The following is a 13631-nucleotide window of genomic DNA, read 5'->3' as shown; positions in this document are numbered from 1 at the left end:
GAGAACACCAGAAAGATGTTTACCTGTGTTTTATTAACTATGCAAAGGCATTGACTGTGTGGATCATAACAAACTTTGGGTTACATCGTGAATAATTGCAATTCCAGAACACTTAACTGTGCTCATGAAGAACCTGTATATAGACCAAGAGGCACTCATTCGAACAGAACAAGGGATATTGCATGGTTTAAAATTAGAATAAGTGAGCATCAGGGTTGTAGACTTTCATAATACTTTCATTGATTTGTATGCTGAGCAAATAATCCAAGATGCTGGACCATATGGAGAAGAATGGGGAATCAGAATTGGAGGAAGACTCGTTAACAACCTGTGTTACGGAGATGACACAACCTTGCTTGCTGAAAGTGAAGAGGACTTGAAGCTATTACTGATGAAGATCAGATAAACTGAGAAAAGATTGAAGTAGTCAAGGATTTCATTTTACTTGGATCCACAATCAAAGCCCACCGAAGCAGCAGTCAGAAATCAAATGACATGTTGCATTGGGAAACTCTGCTGCAAAAGACTTCTTTAGAGTGTTCAAAAGTAAAGATATCACTTTGAGGACTAGGGTGTGCCTGACCCAAGCCATGGTATTTCCAATCCCCTCATATACCTGAGAAAGCCGGACAATGAATAAGGAAGACTGAAGAAGAGTTGACACCTTTGAATTATGGTGATGATGATGAATATTGAATATACCATGGACTGCCAGAAGAAAGCACAAATCTGTCTTGGGAGAAGTACAGACAGAATATTCCTTAGAAGCAAGGATGATGAGACTTCATCTCACTTACTTTGGACATTTTATCAGGAGGGAGCAGTCCCTGGAGAAGGACATCATGCTTGGCAAAGAAGAGGGTCAGCAGAAAAGAGGAAGGCCCTCAGTGGAATGGATTGACACAGTGACTGCAACAATAGGCTGAAACATAGCAACAATTGTGAGGACCTGGCAACATTTCATTCCATAATACTTAAAGGCACTCTGAATCAGAACTGACTTGATGGCACCTAACAACAACAACAACAACAATGTTGCTGTGTAACAAACTATGCGAAAACTTGGTGGGTTAATACAATTTATTATTATCTCTTATGGTTCTGTAAGTTGACTGGATTTATCTGATTGGTTCCCCTTTAGGTCGTTAATGTAATTGCAGTGAGATGGCAGCTAGGACTAGATTCAACTGAAGGCTCACCTGTGTTGATATCTAAGACGGCTTCTTCACTCACATGTCTGATGCCTCAGCTGGAATGGCTGAATATCTGGGGCTGGATTGGCAGCTGTCTTTCCGTATGGCCTCTTGGCATGGCTAGCTTGGGCTTCCTCACACGGTATCTTCAGGGTTGTCAGACTTCCTATGTGGTAGCTGGCTTCCTTCACAGTGAACATTCCAAAAGACCCAGGAGTAAGTGATAAAGTTTCTTATGATGTAGTCTTGGGAGTCATGCAGCATGACTTCCACTGCATTCTATTTGTTAAAAGTGATTTCCAAGGCCAGGCCAGATTCAAGAGAAGTAAAGAAAGTTGTGAATAGTAGAAAGTTTGGTTCAATGGAGGGTAGGAGAAAGTATCATTAAAGAGTAGCTACTACTGGCTACCCTCTTGCCCTTCATGGTTCACAACTCTTCCACACACAAAATATATCATTCCTCTCCCAATATACTGAAAGTCTTATTCAATTTTGGCATAAGACTCAGGATTGAAATCCAGAATTTCATTGTTGAAATCAAATTCATATGTAGTTGAGGCTTCTCAGGTGTGAATTCTTTTAATATGAAGACTTGTGATATAAGAGACAAGTTATTAGCCATTTCCCCTGACATATAACATACAGTGGTGAATAACCATAACAGACACTCTGGTGACCCAGTGGTTAAGAGGTATGGCTGCTAACCAAAAGGTTGGCAGTTCTAATCAAGCAGTAGCTTGATTAGAAAACCAAATGGGGCAGTTCTACTCTGTTCTGTAGAGTTGCTATGAGTTGGAACTGACTCAATAGCAATGGGTTTTATTCAAAAAAGGAGGAGAAAGGAGGCGTATAACAGTCATTGGTCCATAGCACAGTTCTGTATACTGCAAAACACAAATTACGTCTTCCTTGATTAACATCCATTGCTGTTTCCTGAGAGTCATTTTCTGACATTCTTGGCTCTGCTGCCTGGGTTCTTGATTCAGCACTGTGATTCATCCTACCTTTTCCATAAGAAATAATCCATGAATGCAAGTGAAAATTTCCTCAGCCTGTTTTCTCCTTGTAGGTTAGGGGCTCTGAGATCTTTCTTTTAGAGAGATTTCTCCACACTTTTTAATACTTGCTTCAGAGGTTATGACAATACTACTGTCTTAACTTTTTTTTCTTTTTTCAATCTTAATGGGAGTTACTCCATTACACAGACCACTTGCTGTTTTGTGCTGAGAGTCAAGATACTATGAGACAACATTCTTTGGATTCTTATAAGTTCTTTTTGTCTAGAAAAGAGGTCCTCAGAGGCATGCCCTTAGGTTCTTGTCTATTTGAGAGGGTTCATGACGCACATCCTCTTTCTGCATCTCAACAAAGCCTTAGAGCTGAGAGCCTGACCCAGAGATCATGTTTCACTGGCAGTGTCTATATTTTAACTTTGTTAGGAGACAATTTCTTCCCTTCAGAAGCTTTCCAGCTGAAAAGAATGTCCTTGGACCCTGTATATTTCCTCCAAATATTGTTTGAAAATTGATAGGTTCTTTCTTTAATATATTTATCTCTTTTTTTATTTATCTAAGAGAATTAGAGAAAGCCATTTGACACTTTGACATTGTGTTTAGAAATCTCCTTAGACAAATAGGTGAATTCACTGAGCATCTTTTCTCTCTTCCAAGATAAAAAGAAAAAAACAAACAAAAAAGAAACCCATTGTCCTCAGATCCATTCAGACTCATGGTTAGTCCATGAGTTACAGAGTAGTATTGCTCGATAGAGTTTTCTTGACTGTAATTCACAGAGGTGCCGAATGGGTTCAAACCACCAACTTTTACATTAATAGTCAAGTGCTTAACTGTTTGCACCACCCAGGAATCTTTTCATCTTCTAAAATAATGGAGGCTAATTGTTCAGATTGGGTTCTCATCTCTATGGCCTCTGATAGCAATTTTATCACTGTTTTTCAGGCCTTTACCAACAGTTTCTTTGAGATCTTTACAACTTCTTCTTACTGCCAGATCACATAGGTTAGATTTTTGTAATGCCACCATCTTGTTTCTGGTACCAATAATTTTTTCAGTCACCCTGTTTAAGTGGTGGTGATGGGCTTGGGGTCATTACTGGTTATCTTGGCCAAGAGTTAGGAAGGACGACTGTTTGCTTAGTAGGAAAGGATGATATACTCGAATACCTCGGTGTCTGTCTCTCCTTGCCTTTAACCAAGAATACAATGATTATCTTCACTTTCACCTCCCAAATCTCACGTAACTTCATTTTTGGCTAACTCTAGTCCAAAACCATACAGGAAAGGGGATTCTGGGAAATGTTGCACCAAGTGTAACCAAATTTACAATAGAACAATCTATCACATTTTATCTCTTGTCACCTTGGCATCTATCTACACCTCTTTTAACCATATTTAACTTTAAAATGTGGACAAGAGCAAAATCACACTTCTGCCTAATATGTAACTGCCCCGTTTATGACAGAAAATATTCTAAAGTTATCCCTAACAGAGGATTGATAAAGCCTCACTGTATTTATTTTATTTATGAGTGATGTCCATTTCTTCCCCAGTGCTGAGCTTATGGAAAGGACCTTGTAAACATTTCTTCTACAAATGATGATCATTATAAATAGTTTGAAATACAGAAGGAAATCACCTATAATCCCACTATTGAAATTGACCAGTGTCTGTAAATTTTGTATACTCCCAGTAATTTTTCTGTGTGAAATACTTTTATATATAATTGAATTCACTATAGACATACAATTTTTAATTTTCATTTAATTTAATACTAAATTATAACCAACATTTTAGGTTGCTACATAGCCTTCACAATTGTTATTTTTAATGACTTCACAATATTCTACCTATTGATTGTGGCATCAGTTAATTTCCTCCCTTCTATTGATGCATATTTAGATTGCTTCCAATTTTTTACAAATACAAATAGGTCCATGGAGTCAAACAGAATGCATTCCTAGACAGGTCTATGAAAGCGAAAAGCATGAAAATAGTACATTTACAAGCTATAAGAGAAAGTACATTCCCAAAAGCTAAAAATCTTATAAAATTCATAACCACATTTCCTTTAGATCAATATGTTTCCAACAGTTCTTTACAGAAAGCTTTTGTTCTTTTATTTACAATAGAACACTGTCGACTAGTTTAATTCCAGTGAGTTGATGAACTGAAGCTAAAGATTCCCTGCTTTCTTCCTCTTTTGCAATTTTATTGTTTGTGGAACCAATGCCTCTTATTTGTATCAGCAATTTCACTTTTCTCTTTTCCACCAATTTTAAAAGTGTTTATGATATAAGCATAACTTTCAATGATATATCAAAAGAATTACACAAACACTGACGAAGAGAGGAAAAAACAGATAGAAACACTACCAAATTTGAAAGTTTTCTGGAGGAGAGTTGTAGTTTAAACTGTTAATCCTTCAGCTAATGTGCAAAAGTCAAAATTTGAATAAAAGGAGAGATTTGGGGTTATTGCTGTGCAACAAATACAGACATCTTACAGAAGCTGAAAGTATGAAATTCAGATGTTTTCCTAGAATGTGCCAATGATATATCATGTTCATAATCTTTCCCATAGTTCAGGTTTTTTTAGAATAAGAAATGGACCAAATATTGTGAATATTTTATGACTTTTGGTAAATGGGAATACAGAGAAGGAGCATATAAATTAGATTGTGATTAGATGTACTAAGAAATGTTTTCTGAATAATATGATGTCTGAGCTGAGTTCTGGGAAAAAAGAAAAAAATAGCTAATTAACTATGTAAAAGTAATGTACTCATTGCTGTCAAGTCTATTCTGACAAATAGTGACCCTATAGGACAGAGTAGAACTGCCCCATAAGGTTTCCAAGGAGCAGCTGGTGAATTTGAACTACTGACCTTTTGATTATCTTGGAAATAAAGACACTCTAGGCAGTGTGGGAGACAGAAACCACATAATATGGTTGAGTTCAATGTGGCTCTCAAGTGAAGGCCAAAGAGTGGGTGGATGGAAGCATGAGTCAGAAGACAGGCAGTGATTAGAAGCAAAATCATGTGAAGTCATATAACTAATGGTTGAACTTGACCCTGTAAGCACTGGAAAATCCTTAATGAAGGCATGAGATCAACATGATCAGATTTGTCTTCAGAAACATAATTTTGGTAGCTATAAGCAGTAGGATTTGAAAAAGCTAAAGAGAGATCTGTTAGTAAGCTGTTATTGTAATCCAGAAAAGATAAAATAAAGGGATGAAGGAAGACAGTGGCAGTATCAGTAGAGAAGGGGAAGTGATGGACAATATTATAGAGGTTAAGTCCACCAGAACTCTGATCTACATATTTGGATATGGCAAATGGACAGTGAGTGGGAAGAATCTAATATAGCTTCTAGACTTTCACCTTGGACAGCTGAGTTCATGGTGATATCATTCACTAAGAGAGGAAGAATGTAGGAGGAAAAGCAGTATTGGGGTATATGATGAGTTCAGTTTCACCCATAATAACACTTCCTTTACTATTGTATTAACAGTATACCAGCCACTTTTTATGCCTCTGCACCTCGGAGGTAAGGTGTTATTCCTGTTCTAGTGCATTTAGCATCAAGGTAGGTCCCTTTTGAAGTGCATGAAGCTCAGCAGCCCAGAGTTGAAGCCTCATTGTTGTGTAGGTTGAACATTCTATTAGGTGATTCTTCCTGGATGTTAGTTTTGTAAACTTTAGACTTTTTTTTCCCTTTATTTCTGTGGGATATGTCTTGAGAGCATGATTATGGCTTTCCTGAGCGATAGTTAGGGAGCGCTGATGGGCTTGTTTTGGATTTTCTAAGTCACAGTTGGAAAACCAGAGGTCCCTCATGTAACTTAACGGAAAGGAGCATGAATGAATTATCCATATAGCTCCATTGGTGTATTGTCATACCACAGATTAATGGTACCACAGTGACACTCACCTTAGTGATGGCTTGTATCACTAGATCATATTTCTCCAAATCCATATTACCAACCAAAAATTTAGAAACACTCAATTAGTACACATGCATTCCAATACTAAAAACACACATCACCAAAAAAAAAAAAAAATTAAGAGGAAAAAATGTAGAAATGAAGGGAATAAGTGAGAAAGAGTTGTATAATATCTAAGGAGAAATATTCAGCACATTTTTAGATATACGAATATATGGATGAAGTTGGAGAAATATATTTGAGTCATATTAGTAATAAGGGAGTAAATCTTGAAAGAATATTTGGATGAGATAACTCATAGAAAAAAAAGAGCAGTAGGCCTAGGGCAATGCTTCGGGGAACACAGACATTGTGTGGCAATGGAAGGAAAGTTGTAGTTGCTGTTGTTCTGTGCCATTAAGCCTGTTCTGACTCATGCCTACACTATGTACAATAGAAGGAAACACTGCCCAATCCTGCACCATCCTCCCAATCATTGTTATGTTTGAGGCTATTGTTGTACCCCCGTGTCAATCCATCATGTTGAGGGTTTTTCTCTTTTTCACTGACTCTCTATCAGGCGTGACATCTTTCTCCAGGGACTGGTCCTCCTGATAACATGTTCAAAGTAAGTGAAATGAAGTCTTACCATCCTCCCTTCTAAGGAGCATTCTGGCTCTACTTCTTCTAAGACAGATTTGTTTGGTCTCCTGGGAGTCCACAGTATATCAATATTCTTCACCAACACCATAATTCGAATGTATCAATTCTTCAATCTTCTCTCCATTTATCATGATGTTATTTAATGGTTCATTTGTGAGAATTTTTGTTTTCTTTATGTTGAAGTATAAACCATGCCGAAGGCTATAGTATTTTATCTTTACCAGTAAGTCCTTGAGATCTCTTCACTTTCAGCAAGGAAGATTGTGTTATCTGCATATTGCAGGTTGTTTATGAGTCTTCCTCCAATCTTGACACTGTGTTCTTCATATAGTCCAGTTTCTCAGATTATTTGCTCAGTGTACAGGTTGAATAAGTATGGTGAAAGGATGCAACCCGGACAAACACCTTTCCTGATTTTAAACCATGCAGTATCCCTTTTTTCTTTTCAAATGACTGCCTCTTGGTCTATGTGCAGGTTCTGCATGAGCACACTTAAGTGTTCTGGAATTCCCATTCTGTAATTTGTTGTCTGTAATTTGTTATGATCCACACAGTCGAATACATTTGTAGAGCCACTAAAACACAGGTAAATACCTTTCTGATATTCTCTGCTTTCAACTAAGATCCCTCTGACATCAGCAATGATATCCTCGTTCTACATCCTCTTCTGAATCTGGCTTGAATTTCTGGCAGTTCCCTGCTGATGTACTGCTTCAGCCACTTTGAACGATCTTCAGCAAAATTTTACTTGTGTGTGATTTTAGTGGTTTTGTTCCACAATTTTTGCATTATGTTAGATCACTTTTCTTTGGGATGGGCATGAATATGAATTTCTTATAGTCGGTTGGCCAGATAGCTCTCTTCCACATTTCTTGGCATAGATAAGTGAGAGCTTCCAGCGTTGCTTCCTTTTGTTGAAACATCTCTATTGGTATTTTGCCAATTCCAGGAAACTTCTTTTTTGCCAATACCCTCAGTGCAGCTTGGGCTTCTTCCTTCAGTGCCGTTGGTTGCTGATCATATGCTACCTCCTTAAAGGTTGACCATTGCCCAATTTTTTTTTGGTACAGTGACTCCTTCCATCCTCTTTTGATACTTCCTATATCCTTCAGTATTTTGCTCATAGATTGGAAGGAATAGAAGCTGCCAAACAAAGCAAAAAAAAAGTTTAAAGAGATGTAAAACTGTTTCAGTATTTTGTGTATACTGCGTTGGAAAGTGGAACCCCTGGTGGTGTAGTGGTTAAGAGCTACTGATGATAACCAAAAGGTTAGCAGTTCAGATCCACTAGGTGCTCCTTGGAAACTCTATGGGGCAGTTCTACTCTGTCCTGTAGAGTCGTTATGAGTAGGAATCTACTTAACGGCAATGAGATTTTTGGTTTTGGATATTGGAAAGCTTTGTAATTTATGAGTCAGATAATCTGTGTTCTTGTGCTGTGTTCTAGGCATGTGACCTCAGACCTATAACTTAATGTCATTGAATTTTGATTTTCTCCTATGCAAGATATAACTAGAGCTCATTCTGCCTGGCTTTCAAGTTTATGTCAAATAAGATGATGTATGTGAAAGCACATTGGGAGCACTCCAAAGCATTATATAAATGTAAAATTTTATTCTTATTTTCTAGCTAATGACTTCCTTTAACTACTTTATTCCTTTTTTTCCTCCTTTCCACTGAGTGAGCTGTTAAACGGACTTAATGAGTTTGACCTATTGTTATTGTATCATCTTGCAGTGAAAGAAAAAAAATCACTAGAAAATTTCTAGGACTGCTAAGTGATCTAGGCAAAGAACTTCTGAGACATGGAATGGAGGACATGCTCATGTTTTTAAGGCTTAGTATGATACACACTTAAGATCAAACTGATATGGCGTTGCTGTTATTAGTTGCCATCAAGTCAATTAAGACTCATTACGACCCCATGCGTGTAGAGTAGAACTTCTCCATATGGTTTTCAAGGCTGTAACCTTTCAGAAGCAGATCACCAGGACTGTCTTCCAAGGAGCATCTAGGTGAATTCAGGCCACCAAACTTTTGACTAGTAGTCTAGTGCTTAACTGTTTGTGCCACCCAGGAACTCATGACATAGGGTTATTACTAAGAAAATCAATAGAAATTTGGTTATGTTCTTGGCATCACCACAAAAACAACTGAAGAAAATTAGGTCTTTAATTCCAGATTGATGGCTGACTATAAATACAGTCTTAAAAGTATGCCCCAATGGCAGGGATGCTGGAAGGCAAATTTATACAGTCTGTGGAATTTATCTTACTGCTTGCTTCTACTTTTTACAGATTTTCCTCCTATTTCAGTCCTTTCTACTACATTTTCTCTGTTCTCCATTCTTAAAAAATTTTCTGAATCTAAGGGATGTAATTTAATGGATTCATTAGTTTTAATGTATTACAATATTATTCACTAAAGGTAATGCTTACAAAGTAGTAGAATTGAAGAATTCTATGTGCAAAGTATAGAAGGACACAGGAAACATCAAAAGAATGTGGAAGGAATACACAGTCACTGTACCAAAAAGAATTGGTTGGCATTCAACCATTTCAGGTTATAGCATATGATCAAGAACTGATCCACTGAATGAAGAAATCCAAGATATACTAAAGATATTGGTGAAAAACAAGGCTCCAGGAATTGGTGGGATATCAACTGAGATGTTTCAACCAACAGATGCAATGCTGGAAGTGCTCACTCATCTATGACAAGAAATTTGGAAAGAACTGCTTGGCCAACTGATTGGAAGAGATCCATATTTGTGCTCATTCCAAAGAAAGGTGATTCAACAGAACGTGGACGTTATTGAACAATATCATTAAAATCACACACAAGTAAAATTTTGCTGAAGATAATTTAGAACATTGTCAGGGAACTGCCGGAAATTCAAGCAGTTTCAGAAGAGGTCCTGGAATGAGGGATATTGGTGATGTCAGATAGATAATGGCTGAAAGCAGAAAATACCAAAAAGATGCTTACCAGTGCTTTATTGGCTATATAAAAGTGTTCAATTCTGTGGATCATAACAAATTATGGATAACATTGTGAAGTATGGGAATTCCAGAACACTTAAATGTACTCATGTGGATCGGATCCTGTACATAGACCAAAAGGCAGTTGTTTGAACAGAAAAAGGGAATACTGCATGGTTTAAAATCAGGAAAGGTGTTTGCCAGGGATGCTTTTTTTACCATACTTATTCAATCTGAATGCTGAGCAAATGATCTCAGAAGCTGGACTATATGAAGAAGAACACAGTGTTAAGGCTGGAATACGCATTAACAACATTTAATATAGAGATGACACAAACCTTCCTTGCTGCAAGTGAAGAGGACTTGAAGCATTTATAGATGAAAATAAAAGATTACAGCCTTCAGTATGGATTACACTTTAACATAAAGAAAACAAAAAACCCTCACAACTGAACAAATAAGAATCATCATGACAAATGGAGAAATTATTGAAGTTGTCAAGGATCTCATTTTACTTAGATCCACAATCAATGCCCATGGAAGCAGTAGTCAAGAAATCAAATGACTTATTGCTTAGTCTAATCTGCCACGAATGACCTCTTTAAAGTGTTAAAAAGCAAAGATATCGCTTTGAGGACTAAGGAATACCTGAACAAAGTCATGGTATTTTCAATCATCTCATATGCATGCAAAAGCTGGACAATGAAGAAGGAAGACAGAGAAGAATTGATGCCTTTGAATTATGGTGTTGGCAAGTAATATTGAGTACACCATGGCCTGCAAGAAGAATTAACAAATCTGCCTAGGAAGAAGCACAGCCAGAATGCACCTCAGAAGAGAGGATGATAGGACTTGGTCTTAAGTACTTCATCAGGAGGTACCGCTCCCTGAAGGACATCGTCCTTGGTAGAGTGTCAGCGAAAATGAGGAAGACCCTTAAGATGGAGTGAAACAGTGGCTGCAAGGATGGGCTCAAACATAGCAGTGATTTGCAGATGGCACAGAACTGGGCAGTTGTTTGTCCTGTTGTACGCTGGGTCAGTATGAGTCTGAAACTGACCTGAGAGCACCTAACAACAACAACAGAACTTGAACTACCTACATCAGAATTGCCTAGGTAAGGAGCCCTGGTTGCACCATTGTTAAGGGCTTGGCTGGGTTGGGTTCTGAACTCACCAGCCACTCTGCAGGGAAAAGATGTGGTCGTCTTGGAAATTCTATGGAGATGTTCTACTCTGTCCTGTACGTTCACTATAAGCCAGAACCATCTCTATGGCAATGGGTATATAAACCCAAGGGCTCCACCCAGATTTAATGACCCAGGTGGTTCTGACACCCAATCCCATGGGAGAAGCACAGCTCTAAGAATATCTCCCTTTAAACAAGAATGCGAAGAGGGGACACTGAGCTTCTGTTAAAACCCAGACCCAGTGCTGTTGACTAGGGTTGAGCTTCTGTTACCCCCTGAAGAAAAAAAAAAAAAATCTGGAACTACTGTTAAGGGTGATGGAAAAATGGAGGCAGAGCCAACATGGTGCTACAGGCAGAAACATCATGCCGTCCCTCCACAGCAAAAACCAGAAAAGCTAAATAAAGCAGAAACAAACATCAGTCCTGGAACCATAAGTGTCAAATGAGGTCAAGAACTCAACCAACCACTGAATGGAAATAGAAAATGACAGAGAACAGGGAAGGAGGAGAGATACAGAGTGGATGTCCCCTATCAGCTAATGTGGTAAAGGTTCACCATCTTGGACTCATCAGCCACCGAGAATGGTGGACAGGGAATACTGGAAGACAGCTTCAAGGAGCTCCCAGCAGGAGACAGAGCACCCAGTAACCAGTGATACGCACTTTCCCACACCCACCCTTCTTTCCCCTGTTCAGCCTCTGCTGCTTCCCAGCAGGCTGAGATCACTCAGCCATGGACGCACCGGCTTCTTGCCACTTGGATTAGCCCCCCACACACTGGCCAGCTCCTTTAGTGCCGTATTTTGGTTGCTGTTGTTGCTTTCTTCGGCTTCTTTTGGTTTCTTCTCTCTCTCTTACCTCCTTCCCTTCCTTTCTCTCAAACATCTGGTTCCATATGCCATCTCCACTCCTTCTTGACAGGCTGTGAAGCATGGTTTAGCTGAAGAACCACTTCCCTGCTGGGATCCCTGGAGGCATTTCTTTTTAAATTTTTGTTTCTCATCCTTTCTCAGTTTCTCGTCTCTCTCTACTTTCCTTCTTTTTCTGTCTCTTAAATTCCTGACTCTGTATGCCATCTCTGCCCTTCTTAGATGGGCTGTGCATGCCACTCAGCTTGGGAGCCATTTCCCTGGTTCACATTGCCAAGCCACTGGGTTCCCTTGGGGTTTCTTTTTTTTTTCCTTGTCTCTCTCTAATATCCTTCCCTTCTTTTCTCCTAATCACCTGGTGCTGTGTGCCATTTCTGCTCCTTCAAGATGGGCTGTGCAGTGCTGTGAGCCTAGGGAGCCACTTCCCCAGTCCGTGCCACAACACTAGTGGGCTACCTCAGGACATTTCCTTTTCTTTCTCTGTTCTTATCTTGGTTTCCTATCTCTCTCTGCCTTCCTTTCTTACCCTTCTCCTGAACAATTGTGCCATCTCTGTTCCTTCTTGACAGGCTATGCAGCACTGCTTGGCTGGGCACCCACTTCTGGTGGGCACCCTTGAAGAGCTTTTTTTTTTTCTGTCCCTAACTTCCTTCTTTTCCTTCCTCCCAACCACCTGGCATCTTCCCCCCCACCCCCAGTTTCTTCACTCTCTACATTCCTTTCTCCTTACCACCGAGCCACATGTGCCTTTTTCACTCCTTTTTTTTTTTAATCTAGTTTCTTATCTCTCTCTGCCTTCTTTCCATTCCTTTCTTCTGCCCACTTAGCTGTGTGTGACATGTTTGTCCCTCATTGCCCAGCTAAAGAGCCACGGTACAAGGTTTCCCTGAGTCTGTGCCACTCCAATGGCAGGCTTCCTTGGTAATTTTGTTTGTTTGTTTGTTTTGGGCTCCTGTTTCTCTCTCCTTGTTCTTTTCTTTCCCACTTAGCTCCACACATCACAACCTTTTCCCTCCCTCCTATCTGCACTGGGTGCTGAGAATTGTACCCCTGAAGGGCACAAGCATAGTCTACTAGAACCTTCCCTGTACTGACCCTTGGCCATGCCATGTCAGCTCCAATATATGCCACAAATGACTCATCCCAGCCCCTCCCCTTCCACTGGACCTGCCCTGCTCCACCATAGCTGAGCAACTGACCCTGCCCTTTGGACAAAATGGTGAGAAGTATTGTCCCCACAGACAAACAACAAAGAACGCCCAGTCCTCCTGCTCAGACATAACCACATAAAGCAAAAAAGTGGAACAAATCTACAATCAATAAACAAAGAAAATAAGTATTGAATGTCCCAAAGACAGCAGACAATATTAAAACATATTTTAAAAAAGGACAGGATGGTTCTAGTAGGTATCCAAAATAAAATACCAGATGAGCTTGACATTCCAGTGGAAGAAAAGACACTGTAACTATCTGATAGGGAATTCAAATATCTAATATTCAGAGCTATCTAAGAGTTGAAGGAAAAAGCAGACAAAAATGAGGAAAAAATAGATACAATCATGGAAAAGATAGGCAAAGCCATGGAAAAGGCAGACAAAACAATGGAAGAATTCAGAAAAATAATATGGACCAAAATGTCAAAATAAATTCACAACTAGAAGTCATACAAAAATAGCAATTAGAAATTCAAAAGATAAATAACAAAATTTCAGAAATGGACAATGCCATAGAAGGTTTGAGGGGTAGGTTTGAAACAATGGGAAAAAAGATCAGGGAAATTGAAGACAAA

This window comes from Elephas maximus, chromosome 9 (assembly GCF_024166365.1).
Source record: "Elephas maximus indicus isolate mEleMax1 chromosome 9, mEleMax1 primary haplotype, whole genome shotgun sequence".
In the NCBI taxonomy this organism is placed as follows: Eukaryota; Metazoa; Chordata; class Mammalia; order Proboscidea; family Elephantidae; genus Elephas; species Elephas maximus.
This window is presented reverse-complemented; position numbering follows the sequence as displayed.